The sequence below is a fragment of the Polypterus senegalus genome, chromosome 2, assembly GCF_016835505.1.
Source record: "Polypterus senegalus isolate Bchr_013 chromosome 2, ASM1683550v1, whole genome shotgun sequence".
Taxonomy (NCBI): Eukaryota; Metazoa; Chordata; class Cladistia; order Polypteriformes; family Polypteridae; genus Polypterus; species Polypterus senegalus.
In genome coordinates, this window is record NC_053155.1 from 162,852,958 (window position 1) to 162,868,727 (window position 15,770).

Here is a 15,770-nt window from a genome sequence, read left to right on the forward strand (position 1 = left end):
TTGCATATTCTATTGCTCTAATTGCCTAAGGTTAAAGATGTTAATGGGAAGGGAAAGTGAGATGGTGTATTTTATTTAAGACATGTTAAGACATGACAAAACATGCAGATCATCCAGCTATACTGTACTTCTTATATTAGGGGAAATTGGGAAGGGTGAGACCACCATCTACCCTCAATTGCTATGTTGTTTGTCAATTGCAGATTTGAAGGCTCTTGATTGTTTATTTTGTCAGCCGAGGACTTTACAACTCTGGTTAGTCTCCTCCAGGTAGGGGGTTTGAGTTCCCCTCCAGCACTAGCGCAAGAGGATTTAGGTAAGGTTGAGCCAACAACTGTACTACTTGGCTAGTCTCTTGTTGTGCACTTTATGCTGATCGGTTCCTTGACAGGGTGGACAGTGTTTTCTCCCTTCAACTAATAGGACATTTCTAAGATTCATAGTACATTTCAGAGCTTTACATACATCTGTGTGTATTTCTAGAGAAGCTTAGGTGTTTTGACCCACTGACCCAACCTTAACCTCAGAACTTTGCTGTTCTCTGCATGTTATTGGTCAATTAGTAAGAGTTTTTTTCCCTTTCTCTCTTTTTCAGACTAGATTTCACATAAATGCAGCATATGCCCTTTGTGGCTTTTTTTGGTTATCCAATAGGAAGGAGTATAATTTCACCCTCTCTTGGTAATTCTGGTTTATACTTTATCTTCATCTAACTTTTATTTCTTTGACCTCATTTAGGGTGGCTATGTATTTTTCTTTCATGGCTAATCTTGTCCCAATGTATTCTGGGGTTCAGTATTAGGTGAATATGCCTTTATTCGTTTTCATTTTTCATTGAACCACAGAATGCCTTAGAGTGGTTTTTTGACACCTGACCACAGGACAAGGATGCCGAAGGAGACTAGAGTTCCAGCTCAATTATCACTTTAGTATAATATAAGTTTTCCTAATGGAGTTGAGAAGGGTATTAACCACCACAAAGTAATAAGTATACAGTATGTATTCTTTTATGAAAACTTTGTGTTTAAGCTAGCGTTTCCCCTTCTTTGTTGTTAGCCTAGATTTCAGTACATATGTTAGTGTTAGGCATTCACAAGAACATGAACACAAACATGGAATATATGGTTTAAATACTTATTTGGACTTATCACACTTTCAGGCAGAGAGGGTTCAAAAGAATAAAGGTCCTTGCTGATTTGTGCTGCATTTCCAATACCCTTAAGTAATAATCAAGACATTGACTCTGATGCTAAGAATCTGTGCTGGTATCCTGAAGGTTGCTGGTTAAAATCCCCATCACTGCCAAAAGAGATCCTACTCTGCTGGGCCCTTGAGCAAGGCCCTTAACCTTCAATTGTTCCAGGGGCGCTGTACAATGGCTGATCCTGCATTCTGACCCTAAGGGGTATGCAAAAACTAACAAATTCCTAATACAAGAAATTGTATAAGGCAAAATAAAGAACAAAAATATATCTTTGACTTGGATATTATAGGTTGCATCGAGTAAATAAAGCTGAAAAAATAGTTTTGTGTGTGTTTCATTTTGGACTGTAAAACAACAAAATGTGAATATTTTCAAAGGGGTGATTCTTTTCTATACCCAGTTTCACTTGAGAGTTGTAATATGTCAGGGTGCTTCTGTCAAACTGTCAATCAAAATGATTTATGACCTTAAGCCCCGGCTCTTTTTGATTTATGACAAGAAGTACCGCCGATTTGAATGATGCCCCCCTCCTTGACCCCACCCCCAAGCACCTGCTTTGCCACCTGTTTGCCCCCCTCCTTACCCCCACCCCATTCACCTGTTTACCCCAGGAAACTGTCAAGGGAATTTTGATGGATATCTGGCCCCTCCTTGAACCCACCACCTCCCCTTCCACTTCCCAGCACCCCCTGTTGCTGTTGCTGGCCGAAGCCCAAGGTCTGCCTAGACCCCCCTCCTTGAACCCATCACCATCCCAAACCACCTCCCAGCCCCCCTTCTCCCTAGGACAAGTTCAGGCATGTTGCTGCTGGCCCGCCACATTTCAAGACCTGCCCAGGGTCTGCCTAGGCCCCCGGTCAGGCAGCACCTGATGGCTGGGCAACACCTCCCCTTCTTGGCACACTTCTTCCGAGGATACACACACACACACACATGCTCCTGCCTATATTTCTTTGGGTAAGTCCACTTGTATCTATAACTATTATTTAAAATATCTATCTAACCTTTGCTTTATCTAAGTTAAAACAGCCTTTTTTTCTATCTCCCTGAAAATCCTTTTACAGAAAAGTCTAAACGTCCAGCTGTTTGAATCTTCCTTCTCACAGACAGGCTCTGTGTTTTAAAAGCTGGCAGCCCCTCTGCACTCCACGCAGCTACTACTACTGCCAAACCTCTATGCGGACCTGAACAGGCACGTGTCTTTAGCTGGAAGACATTAGGTTATTCCACTTGGGCGAGGACTCCTGCGAGTTTGCTTGCAAACAACTGCGCCCACCCATTTCGAGCAACCATCCCCCACTGATTGAGTCCCTGCGCGCGCATGCTTGTCAACAGCTGGGCGTAAACCCACCTTCTTCCATCCCCATGCAGTGGGCATGCAGCTACTTTTCCCACGACGGATGAATCTTTAAAATTTAAAGGCTTTAATGATAACGTGTAAAACATGAGATAACTAGTTCAATATAAGCCCTTTAAAAATCACACACAGTTAAATAATATGCAGCAGTTCCCTTTTAAATCACGTTTGAGACGTCTAGAAAATATCTAACCTTGGATGTATAATTTATATAAAAAAGTATATCTAAAACAAGACCGGTTCTATCCAATACCTCCCATTTTAAACCTCTCATAATGAAGGAATGAGTTTAGTTTTTTATAAAAGTTAGATTGCCTTAATCAGATTGGACATCTGGGGCTAGAAAAAAGCAAATTAAAATACTCTTTGGCAAACCACTCTTTCCAAAGCACAGCGCCCACCTCTGGCCACCTGAAGCTAAGGGGGAGGATGTGAGAGCAGTGTCGATTCACATCTTAGAGGCAACAGGTGGGACCCGGCTTAGGCCGGTTTATGACCTTTAACCTCATGGCAGAGTATATTATTATATGCGCCAAACGAGTATGTTTTGAAAACGTAAGGGGCTAAATCCTTATATTTTATCCTTAATATTAATATTTCCAAGTTGATTCTCAAGTGCATATGCGAGAATGTTTGCAGACACTTGTTGACTCTGGAATTACAGTTTAAACTTCGCATCCTCCTTTCACCCTGAATGCTACTAAAACAAAGAGTGCTTTTTCACAAACAGAGGGGAAAGCAGTTTTCAATGATAGCTGTCCTATGTACCCTGGACTACCTAAAAGAACGAATAAAGCCCACAGTTTTAGTAAAATTATAATCCCTTGTGCTAACATATATAATAGATATTATGTAACTATTCTGTAACTGTAACACCATTCTTATTTTCAGGGGTCCATAACTGGTGTAAAATGGAAAGCTATTACCAAGCATTAACAGTCTTTCTAATTTAGCTTGAAATGCTACCAGAGTATTTTACAAATAACCCCTACAACAGTGGTTCTCAAACTGTGTGGCTGAACCCACCTATAGTGACGAAGATGTGGAAAAAAGAAAAACAAAAGAATCGAAAATGTTAAAAATACATCTATTGAACTCAAAACAAATTAACTTAAACTACTTTCTGATACTAGAAAAATAAATATTGAGAGACAAATGTCCTAAAAAGTTGATTAAAATAAAATATGCAAATATAAGTGCAATGAGTATAAAATCTGACTTTGTTTTTTATTTATTTATTTAAATTTCATGATTAGCAGCCAAAAGATTTCAGCCATTTGAGAAAAAAATAATCGTGACATTTGTGTTGTAATCTGAATTACTTGGGCTTGCAAGAAAAGATATATGATGAGACACATCAGATGTCTCCAAATTCCTACCAAGATTTTATACTGGCTATTATCATTTTGAAATGAGTACAGAAATTAAGTCTATGCTATGTTTGGGGTGGATGTGATCAGAAAGGCACTGATGATTACAAAGATCAGTCAAGAAAACTTAGGAAAAATGGGCAGAACCTTTTTGGAAAGAAGGATTTTTCTTATAATGCTTTAAAATTTGACCTTACAAAGATGCTTTTAGATGCTCTATTTTCTAAAGATGCTTTATTTTCATGTTAAAGCAACTGGTCATTTTACTTGGCTACTGAACATGTATGTTTTGTTAACTAATGCTTTAGTGTTTAATTAAGAATTACCTGAATATTTGATGACTAGTTTAAGCAGAAAGAGTAATTAGCCTGCTATTTTGTGAGCTATACATGCGTGCTGAGTTGTTGGCTCCCATTTATAGGCCACTAGCATGAGCTAAAGCTGCTGATTTTAAAAAAAATGATTTTAGTTCAATGAACTTTGGATATACAGAAGGCTTCTACATCCCTTGCCTCTAGTTAAACAAGCACACCTCACCATAGCCTTCTGGTTCTAAGACCAGAAGTGTATGAGCTTTGAAATGAATTTTCAGAGACAAGAAATTTAAATGTAATAAAGAAAAGTTGTCTTGGAGACAGGATACCCATCATACCTAGATTGCCTTTATAAAATCATTATAAAAGCTGATCAAAAGAATAAAGAAAGATCTTGACTTATGGCTGATACCTCAAGCACGCAAAAATGGGTCACCTGGAAAAACAAAACATCTAGCCATACCAGGTTGTGTGGTGTTCACACTTTATTTTGTTTTACGGCTCTGTGTATCTGACCTATAATCTTCTCTTGCCTGTTATGGAGCTCTGTCTAATTACCTGAAGTTACAGGATTGGGAAGTGATGAACTATTTTGGTAAGAATATGTGTTAAGGTCTACATAAGAAAGAGTATAAAGGAAAAGTGTCACCTAGGACCATCCTATTACAAAACAAAATCATAATTGGGCTTTTCTGTTTAACTTTTAATAAAATAATAAAATGTTTTCAATTATCACCTGTGTTAATAGAAATAATTGTTTTTGCTAGTGTAAAATGAGTGCTTTTACTGCACGCATAAAAACTGGATAAGGTGAGTAACTCAGGCTAAGGTAGAACCTCTTTCTTATAAATCTCCGCTTAAATCACAAGTGTATTTACAGAGTTTTCCTTTGTCAAAAGGCTCTATGTTATAGAAATGAGCTAACAAAATTTAAAATCATCAATGTCCACAGCAAATCCTAAACACAAATGGAATCTGTCTCTTGTGCAGTGTGGGATTACTTTTAAAAATAACTTAATTATATTACTCCCGTCTAAAATCACCTGTCTTGAGATTGGACATCTGGGGCTAGAAAAAAGCAAATTAAAATACTCTTTGGCAAACCACTCTTTCCAAAGCACAGCGCCCCACCACCTCTGGCCACCTGAAGCTAAGGGGGAGGATGTGAGAGCAGTGTCGATTCACATCTTAGAGGCAACAGGTGGGACCCGGCTTAGGCCGGTTTATGACCTTTAACCTCATGGCAGAGTATATTATTATATGCGCCAAACGAGTATGTTTTGAAAAAACGAAGGGGCTAAATCCTTATATTTTATCCTTAATATTAATATTTCCAAGTTGATTCTCAAGTGCGTGCGTGAGAATGTTTGCAGACACTTGTTGACTCTTGGAATTACAGTTTAAACTTACATCCCCTTTCACCCTGAATGCTACTAAAACAAAGAGTGCTTTTTCACAAACAGAGGGGAAAGCAGTTTTCAATGATAGCTGTCCTATGTACCCTGGACTACCTAAAAGAACGAATAAAGCCCACAGTTTTAGTAAAATTATAATCCTTGTGCTAACACATATAATAGATATTATGTAACTATTCTGTAACTGTAACACCATTCTTATTTTCAGGGGTCCATAACTGGTGTAAAATGGAAAGCTATTACCAAGCATTAACAGTCTTTCTAATTTAGCTTGAAATGCCACAGAGTATTTTACAAATAACCCCTACAACAGTGGTTCTCAAACTGTGTGGCTGAACCCACCTATAGGCGCGAAGATGTGGAAAAAGAAAACAAGAATCGAAAATATTAAAAATACATCTATTGAACCCAAAACAAATTAACTTAAACTACTTTCTGATACTAGAAAAATAAATATTGAGAGACAAATGTCGATAAAAGTTGTTAAAATAAAATATGCAAATAAAGTGCAATGAGTATAAAATCTGACTTTTGTTTTTTATTTATTTATTTAAATTTCATGATTAGCAGGCCAAAGATTTGGCCATTTGAGAAAAAATAATCGTACATTTGTGTTGTAATCTGAATTACTTGGGCTTGCAAGAAAAGATATATGATAGACGATATCAGATGTCTCCAGTTCCTACCAAGATTTTATACTGGCTATTATCATTTGAAATGAGTACAGAAATTAAGTTCTATGCTATGTTTGGGGTGGATGTGATCAGAAAGGCACTGATGATTACAAAGATCAGTCAAGAAAACTTAGAAAAATGGGCAGAACTCTTTTGGAAAGAAGGATTTTTCTTATAATGCTTTAAAATTTGACCTTTACAAAGATGCTTTTAGATGCTCTATTTTCTAAAGATGCTTTATTTTCATGTTAAAGCAACTGGTCATTTTACTTGGCTACTGAACATGTATTTTTGTTAACTAATGCTTTAGTGTTTAATTAAGAATTACCTGAATATTTGATGACTAGTTTAAGCAGAAAGAGTAATTAGCTCTGCTATTTTGTGAGCTATACATGCGTGCTGAGTTGTTGGCTCCCATTTATGAGGCCACTAGCATGAGCTAAAGCTGCTGATTTTTAAAAACATGATTTTAGTTCAATGAACTTTGGATATACAGAAGAGCGCTTCTTACATCCCTTGCCTCTAGTTAAACAAGCACACCTCACCATAGCCTTCTGGTTCTAAGACCAGAAGTGTATGAGCTTTGAATGAATTTTCAGAGACAAGAAATTTAAATGTAATAAAGAAAAAGTTGTCTTGGAGACAGGATACCCCCATCATACCTAGATTGCCTTTATAAAATCATTATAAAAGCTGATCAAAAAAGAATAAAAGAAAGATCTTGACTTATGGCTGATACCTCAAGCAACGCAAAAAATGGGTCACCTGGAAAAAACAAAACATCTAGCCATACCAGGTTGTGTGGTGTTCACACTTTATTTTGTTTTATGGCACTGTGTATTTGACCTATAATCTTCTCTTGCCTGTTATGGAGCTCTGTCTAATTACCTGAAGTTACAGGAATTGGGAAGTGATGAACTATTTTGGTAAGAATATGTGTTAAGGTCTACATAAGAAAGAGTATAAAGGGGAAAAGTGTCACCCTAGGACCATCCTATTACAAAACAAAAATCATAATTGGGCTTTTCTGTTTAACTTTTTAATTAAAAATAATAAAATGTTTTCTAATTATCACCTGTGTTAATAGAAATAATTCGTTTTTTGTGCTAGTGTAACAGTGAGTGCTTTTACATGCACGTACAAAACTGGGATAAGGTGAGTAACCAGGCTAAGGTAGAAACCTGCTTTCTTATAAATCTCCGTTTAAATGCACAAGTGTATTTACAGAGTTTTCCTTTGTCAAAAGGCTCCTATGTTATAGAAATGAGCTAAGCAAAAATTTAAAATCATCAATGTCCACAGCAAATCCTAAAACACAAATGGAATCTGTCTCTCTTGTGCAGTGTGGGATTACTTTTAAAAATAACTTAATTATATTACTCACACGTCTAAAATCACCCTGTCTTTGGGTTACTATTCTGTATTAAAATAATTACATTTAGCAAAATGAAAGAAAACACCATTACAGTAAGCTCCTGGAGTCTGTCTCTAACCGGCTGTCCAAATGAGAGTTTATAAAGCAAAAATGTTTTGTTATCTCAGACTTTCAAAAAACAGCCGGCACCGCACAGAGAGAGTCCGTTTCGAACGATTATGCATTTCACAAACGGACCCTTCTGTACGTAGTTCAGAGTTAATACACAACCGGCCTGCGCTTTTAAACCATGCCTGAATATTCTCAGAGAATAGGCTCTGATTGAATTTTCAGATTCCGAGACAAAAACTACTTGATTGTAAATCACGTTTCAGTATGAAAAAACTAATATTGTTTGCTTCAGTCCTATGAGTTTGTACTTTAATCGTTGTACACGTAGATAGAAATAAAGGCTGCCTCTTATATGCGCACACGAGCGAGCTCACACGCCTACACATGAGTGCGCTCATGCATGCACTTGAGAATCAACTTGGAAATATTAATATTAAGGATAAAATATAAGGATTCAGCCCTCTGTTTTTTAAAAACATACTTGTTTGGCGCATATAATAATCAAAAATATGCCATACCGTGATCGTGGATCTTCCAGACGAGATTGTCATCTTTCAGTATTAACGGTCTGCTGAGTAATGGCTCGGTCTGAACGTTTATTTATATACCGAAAAGAGCGGTATTTTTTGCAATTTAGACAGTGATCTGTGATAACAGATGTGTGCCCATCATTTTAACTGGATATCTGTGTAATGTCTGTTGTCTGGCACAAGGCTGACATCTAAAAATCCTTACATCGAAAAGTCCAGAATTTTTTAAATAGAATCCATTGTATGATGTAGATTTCTTTAAACAGCTGTTTTTAAGACACAGGCCACCGTTTGCTCTGCCATGAGGTTAAAGGTCATAAACCGGCCTAAGCCGGGTCCCACCTGTTGCCTCTAAGATGTGAATCGACACTGCTCTCACATCCTCCCCCTTAGCTTCAGGTGGCCAGAGGTGGTGGGGCGCTGTGCTTTGGAAAGAGTGGTTTGTCAAAGAGTATTTTAACTTTCTTTTTTCTAGCCCGAGATATCCAATCTGATTAAGGCAATCTAACTTTTAGAAAAAACTAAATGCATTTCTTCATTATGGAAGGTTTAAAATAGGAGGTATTGGATAGAACCGGTTTTGTTTTACTTTTTTATATAAATTATACATCCAAGGTTAGATATTTTTTAGATGTCTCAAACGTGATCTAAAAGGGCACTGCTGCATATTATTTAACTGTGTGTGTGTGTGTGTGATTTTTAAAGGGCTTATATTGAACTAGTTATCTCATGTTTTACACATGAAAAAAGTTAAAGCCTTTAACTTTTAAAGATTTATCTGTCGTGGGAAAAGTAGCTGCGTGCCCACTGCATGAGGATGGAAGAAGGTGGGGTTTACGCCCAGCTGTTGACAAGCATGCGCGCGCAGGGACTCAATCAGTGGGGGATGGTTGCTCAAAGGGTGGGCGTAGTTGTTTGCAAGCGAACTCGCAGAGTCCTCGCCCAAGTGGGATACCTAATATCTTCCAGCAAAAGACACGTGCCTGTTTGGGTCCGTGTAGAGCTTTGGCACTGGCCAGGTCACGGGTGCGCACAGGGGGGCTGCCAGCTTTTAAACGCAGAGCCTGTCTGTGAAATGGAAGATTCAGCAGCTGGACGTTTAGACCTTTCTGTGAAAGGATTTTCTGGGAGATAGAAAAAAAGGCTGTTTTAACTTAGATAAAGCAAAGGTTAGATACATATTTTAAATAATAGTTATAGATACAAGTGGACTTACCCAAAGCAATATAGGCAGGAGCATGTGTGTACGTGTATATCCTCGGAAGAAGTGTGCCAGGAAGTGGAGGGGCCGACCAACAGGTGCTGTCCAGTCATCAGGTGCTGCCTGACCGGGGGGCCTAGGCAGACCTTGGGCATGTCTGGACATGTTGCTGGCTGGCAGCAACATGCCTGAACTTGTCCTAGGGAGAAGGAGGGGCTGGTAAGTGGTTGGGGGTGGTGATGGGTTCAAGGAGGTGGGGTCTATTCAGACCTTGGGCATCGGCCAGCAACAGCAACAGGGGGTGCTGGGAAGTGGAAGGGGTGGTATGGGTTCAAGGAGGGGTCAGATATCCATCAAATGGCTCTTGACAGTTTCCTGGGGAAAACAGGTTGTAATGTATGGGGGTAAGGAGGGGGGCAAACAGGTGGCCAAGCAGGTGGTTGGGGGTGGGGTCAAGGAGTGGAGCAAACAGGTGGAGGGGCGGGGTACATAATTCAAATCCACCAATCAGATGGAGGGGTGGTACTTCCAGTCATAAATCAAAAAGGGGCAGGGCTCAAGGTCATAAATCATTTTGATTGACAGCTTGACAGAAGCACCCTGACATATTATTACTCTTGAGTTTTTGACCACTCCTTACTGAACTACCTGAGGACATGGTAACCCAATCATCACACCAGTAAAGATGGTACTTTTGGAGCAGTTGTTGTGAATTAACCTAAACCAAGCGGAGACTGGGAACCAGTCCTTTGCAGAAATAATAAAGTACTTGTTGTCTTAAGGAATAAGAATTAAACTGAAGGCTGTGAGACAGTAGGGGGTACAATAGGAAATTGTACTTACAAACTGTGAACTATGCATAAAATTGTAAATGTGTTTTTATTTTCCTAGAGTAACAAAATAAAAAAAAAAACCTTGAATCAAAACCACCTTATTTTGCAATAGTACAACATCTCCAGAAACATGAACATGTAACCTATTTTGTAAGTTCCAGGTATGTGGGATATTGTATTAAGTACAGTATTAAGATTCAAAGTGTATGGACTCTACCCATATACTTTATGTCTCCTTGCAAGTGTACCCCACAGAGACACCTGATACTCCAAACAACACCCTTTTTGTGGTCTGCATACTTATCCATGGTTACCTAATGGGTGGAGTGGTACTTGCAATTTGGCATTTGCAGTTCTTTACGGAACAGCCCACCAGAAATTTCCACAGGCGCCCTATTACAGAAAATGAAGGGTAGCATTTACCACATTTATCAAGCTCTAGAACAAAGTGGGCATTTCCATTTTTGTTAGACATTTCGTGGCACACAAGGTCTGCTAAGACATTTGATATACCAGGGATGCAGAAATCCAGCTTCCCCTTCCCCAGATGCCTTCCTGAGGTAAAGTTGGAATTCAGCCAATACAATACAATACAATACAATACAGTTTATTTTTGTATAGCCCAAAATCACACAGGAAGTGCCGCAATGGGCTTTAACAGGCCCTGCCTTTTGACAGCCCCCCAGCCTTGACTCTCTGAGAAGACAAGGAAAAACTCCCAATAAAACCTTGTAGGAAAAATGGAAGAAACCTCGGAAAGGCAGTTCAAAGAGAGACCCCTTTCCAGGTAGGTTGGGCGTGCAGTAGGTGTCAAAAGTAGGGGGTCAATACAATACAATATACACAACAGAACAATTCCTTAAGACAGCATAATAAAAATTTTAGAATTACGGTTTAACAGTAGATGATATGACATAATTAGGTTTGGATATTTTTAGAGTCCTGGAGACCTCATCCATCTAGCTGCATCTCCATTTGGCCATGCCACGGCTGAAACATTGCTCCGATGAAAGGACCCTCTTTCCCATGATTCCTGTGATCCTCCATCAGGGATGACTTTACCATAGGCAGGCAAACAACTTGGCAGGTGGGCGTGGCACCAATGGCCACATTTGGGTACCGAGAAAAGAAACAGAATAGGTGAGGGTTAGTATTCAAATATAATTATCATGTTACTTATGTTATAGTGCTAATGACTAACAACAGAGATGCAGTATGTACAGTTAATCAGCAGCTCTAGTCAGGATATGCTAAACTGAAGTAGTGAGTCTTCAGCCAGGATTTAAAGGCTGAGACCGAGGGGGCATCTCTTATGGAAGCAGGAAGACCATTCCACAGTTTAGGGGCCCTGTAACTAAAAGCTCGACCTCCCACTGTTATTTTATTAATCCTTGGAATCCTAAGCAGACCGGCATCTTGAGATCTTAATGTGCTCAGGTTTGTAAGTCATGATAAGTTCAGACAAGTAAGCGGACCTTGGCCATTTAATGCTTTATATGTTAAAAGGAGGATTTTGAAATCTGCCCTAAATTTAACTGGGAGCCAGTGTAAAGATTTAAGAACTGGGGTTATGTGTTCATATTTTCTTGTTCTTGTAATAATTCTTGCAGCGCATTTTGGATTAACTGGAGGCTGTATAGAGAACAGTTTGAACAGCCAGTGAACACCGCATTGCAGTAGTCAATCCTACTAGAGATAAATGCATGAATTAATTTCTCACAATCCTGTTTATTTAGAAAGCGCCTTAATTTCCTAATATTTTTAAGATGGAAAAACATGTTTTGGACGACTTTGTAATATGCTTTAAATGACATGCTAGAGTCAAAGATAACTCCTAGATTGCGGGCTGATTCAGTAAAATTAATTGGGATTCCAACTGAGTTAAATGACGACAAAATATTGCTGTGATCAGCGTCATTCCCTCCAACAATTAACATCTCTGTTTTATCTGTATTTAAAGACAAGTAGTTCTCATTCATCCATTCCTTTAATTCACTAACACAACTAATTAAAGACAACATCGGAGAAACTTCATTTGATTTAAATGAAAGGTATAACTGGGTGTCATCTGCATACGAGTGAAAATTAACATTATGTTTCCTAATGAGAGATCCCAGTGGAAGCATGTAAAGTGAAAACAGTAAAGGTCCCAGTACTGAGCCCTGCGGACACCATATTCAACTTCTGTGTATAATGATGGAGTACTGTCAGCACATTTCTGTACATACTGGAATCGATTTGATAAATAAGAACTGAACCAAGCGAGCACGGGCCTGTAAGCCCAACATCGTTTTCTAGCCTGTGCAGTAAAATAGAATGGTCAATGGTGTCAAATGCTGCACTTAAGTCCAACAACATAATTACAGTGGAATTTCCTTCATCAGAGGATATCAGAATGTCATTTACAACCCGTGTTAGTGCCGTTTCTGTACTATGACCAGTGCGAAAGCCAGACTGGAATTTCTCAAATAAATTGTAATGCGTAAGGTGTGACTGAAGCTGACTGGCGACTACTTTCTCTAGTATTTTAGAGAGAAATGGTAAATTTGAAATAGGCCTATAGTTATTTAGTATGTGTGGGTCTAGGTCTGACTTTTTAAGTAAAGGTTTAATGACTGACACTTTTAGTGCATCAGGTACTGTGCCATGCAATAATGAACTATTGATAATGTTAGAATAGGTGCTACAAGAACATCCATTGCACTTTTACTAGTTTTGTTGGCACTGGATCTAGGGAACAAGTAGTGGGCTTCATTTTAGAATTAAAGTTAAGACTTCCTGCTCAGTTACAGGATTAAAATTATTAAAGTGCTGAATGCAATGTGCAGGGTCTGCTAAGCTAGTATTTGGTTTGTACTGTGATGCTGAGATCTGGGATCTTATATTTTTAATTTTCTCATTGAAGAAGTTCATAAAGTCTGTACTGCTAATATCTGTTGGTATTTTGCACTGTTGATCTGAATTCCCATTTGTTAATTTAGCCACTGCTCTAAAAAGTACCCTAGGATTTTTATTATTGCTATCTATTAATGTAGAATAGTATTCTGAGCGAGCTTTAAAGAGGGCCTTTTATATTTATTAACACTCTCTGTCCATGCAATTTGAAAGACATGTAGCTTTGTTGTTCTCCATCTGCGCTCCAGTTTTCGACACTCTAATTTAAGAGCTCGAGTGTTTTCATTAAACCAGGGAGAGTTTCTATGTGCTTTGATCACTTTTGTTTTAGGGGAGCCACTGTGTCCAGAGCATCTCTCAAGGTCACATTATAATGTGATATTAGCTGATCTAAATTGTTTTCCACGTTTACATTTGATGTTAACTGATCTAAATGGTTTTCCACAATTACACTCGACTTACTCAAGGTATCTATAAATTTTGAAGCAGAATTACAATCTAGATGTCGCACTGTCTTTGTTTTAATCTGCGAGTGCTGGCATGGGCAGAACTAAATCAAACGTAATTAAGAAGTGATCGGAAATAACTACATTTAATGGAGTAATATTTAAATTTTGAATTTCAACTTTGTAAGTTATAATTAAATCTAATGTATGGTTATGATTATGAGTTGGACCTTTGACAATCTGACAAAATCCTACTGAATTTAACAAATAAGTAAAACATTTGCTAAAAGTGTCAGTTTCCACATCAATGTGTACATTAAAATCCCCCATCAGAACTACATGATCATAATTTATAGCCAAGTCAGACAGAAGGTTGCTAAATTCAGTCATGAACAATGAATATGGCCCTGGTGGTCTGTAGACTAGCACTATAATTGTGTTGGAATCTGTTTTAATATTTAAAATGAATGCCTCAAAGGATGTAAAGTTGCCTAAATTTTTAGGAGTGATTTGCATTTTGTTACAATGAATTATTCCAAGGCCTCCTCCTCGACCAGAATCTCTAGACTTATGAAGGAACGAGTATCCATCTGGTGACGCCTCAGCTAGGGAACAGTGTCACATTTACTAAGCCAGGTTTCAGTAAGAAGACACAGATCAGATTTTGTACTTAATATTATATCATTTACCAAAACAGCTTTAGTGCCAAGAGAGCGAATGTTCAGTAAACAGCATTTAAAACTGCATGGTTCTTTCTGAACTGCTGATATATTTTTGTTTTAATTTGAATTAAATTTCTATTACAGATGCCCCTGGTGGAGTGTCTGGTTTTATCCCTTGGTCTAATTATACACCTTATTTTTTGGTTATCAATTAATTTATGGTTTGTTTCAAGACTAAATTTACTGGATGCCCCACAACAGGGATTATGGGTAACAGCTTCAGGAAAATAACAGGTGGGATAAACAACAGCCTGTGATTTAAGATCACATGACTGCGGCCTGGATGGTGCTCTAATCAGTCAACCAGGCAGTTTTGCTGCCATATTTTGGGATAATACATAAGATCCCTCCAGTTAGGATGAAGACCATCTCTTCTGAAAAATCCAGGCCTTTCCCAAAAATCATCCCAATTGTTCACAAATGCTATGCTTTTATTTGCACACCAGGTTTCTAGCCAGCAGTGAAAGGAATGCAATCTGCTATAAATCACATCCCCTCTATACAATCTTGGTAAGGGACCAGATACAATTAAATTCCGACATTTTGTTTTAGCTTTGGTGCATAGAGAGATGAAGTTCCGCTTTAATACCTCAGATTGCTGTAAATAAATATCATTAGTGCCGACATGCAGCAATAAGGTAGATACTTCATCGTCGGCAACACGGTCCAATGCGCCTTTATGCCAGAAATCTTGGCCCCTGCAAGGCACTTAACATTAACTGCTGGTTTAACATAGTTTGGAATTCTAACATTCCGCACTATGGAATCGCCAATTATGAGCACTTTATTATTCTCAGTTTCCACAGGCGCTGAGAGCTGAGAACCTGTTCTGGGTCCGAATTGGTGACCTGGGTGCTGGGGGACTAAATTTTGGATTCTTAGACCCCGTCTTACTGTTACCCACTCGCCCTGTGGCTGAATTGGTGCTGCTGATTTCGGCCTCGCACTGACTACAGTGGGACCTGGAGAGACTGAAGCCGAATCAGATGTAGCCGAATTGCCTAAACAAACCGAGTCGATCCAATTTTCGGTTTGCCTAATCGCTATCAGATTCCTAACGCGTCCTCCAATTCGCGTATTTTCCCGACCAACTCTAAATTAACTAAACATTTTTGGCAGGTGAAGCTATCTGCACTGTCGGCCGGAAAACCTGAGCTGTACATACTGCAGGACACACAACATATAAACGTGCCCTCGATGGGCAGAGAGCAGATAGAACTTACATTAAATGTTGAAGTCATCTTTGCCGTTTTTATAGGTGCTTCTGCGCTTTCCGTGTTGAGCTGAATCACCGTCGCTTTAAGTTTCCACCACCCGCTAAGC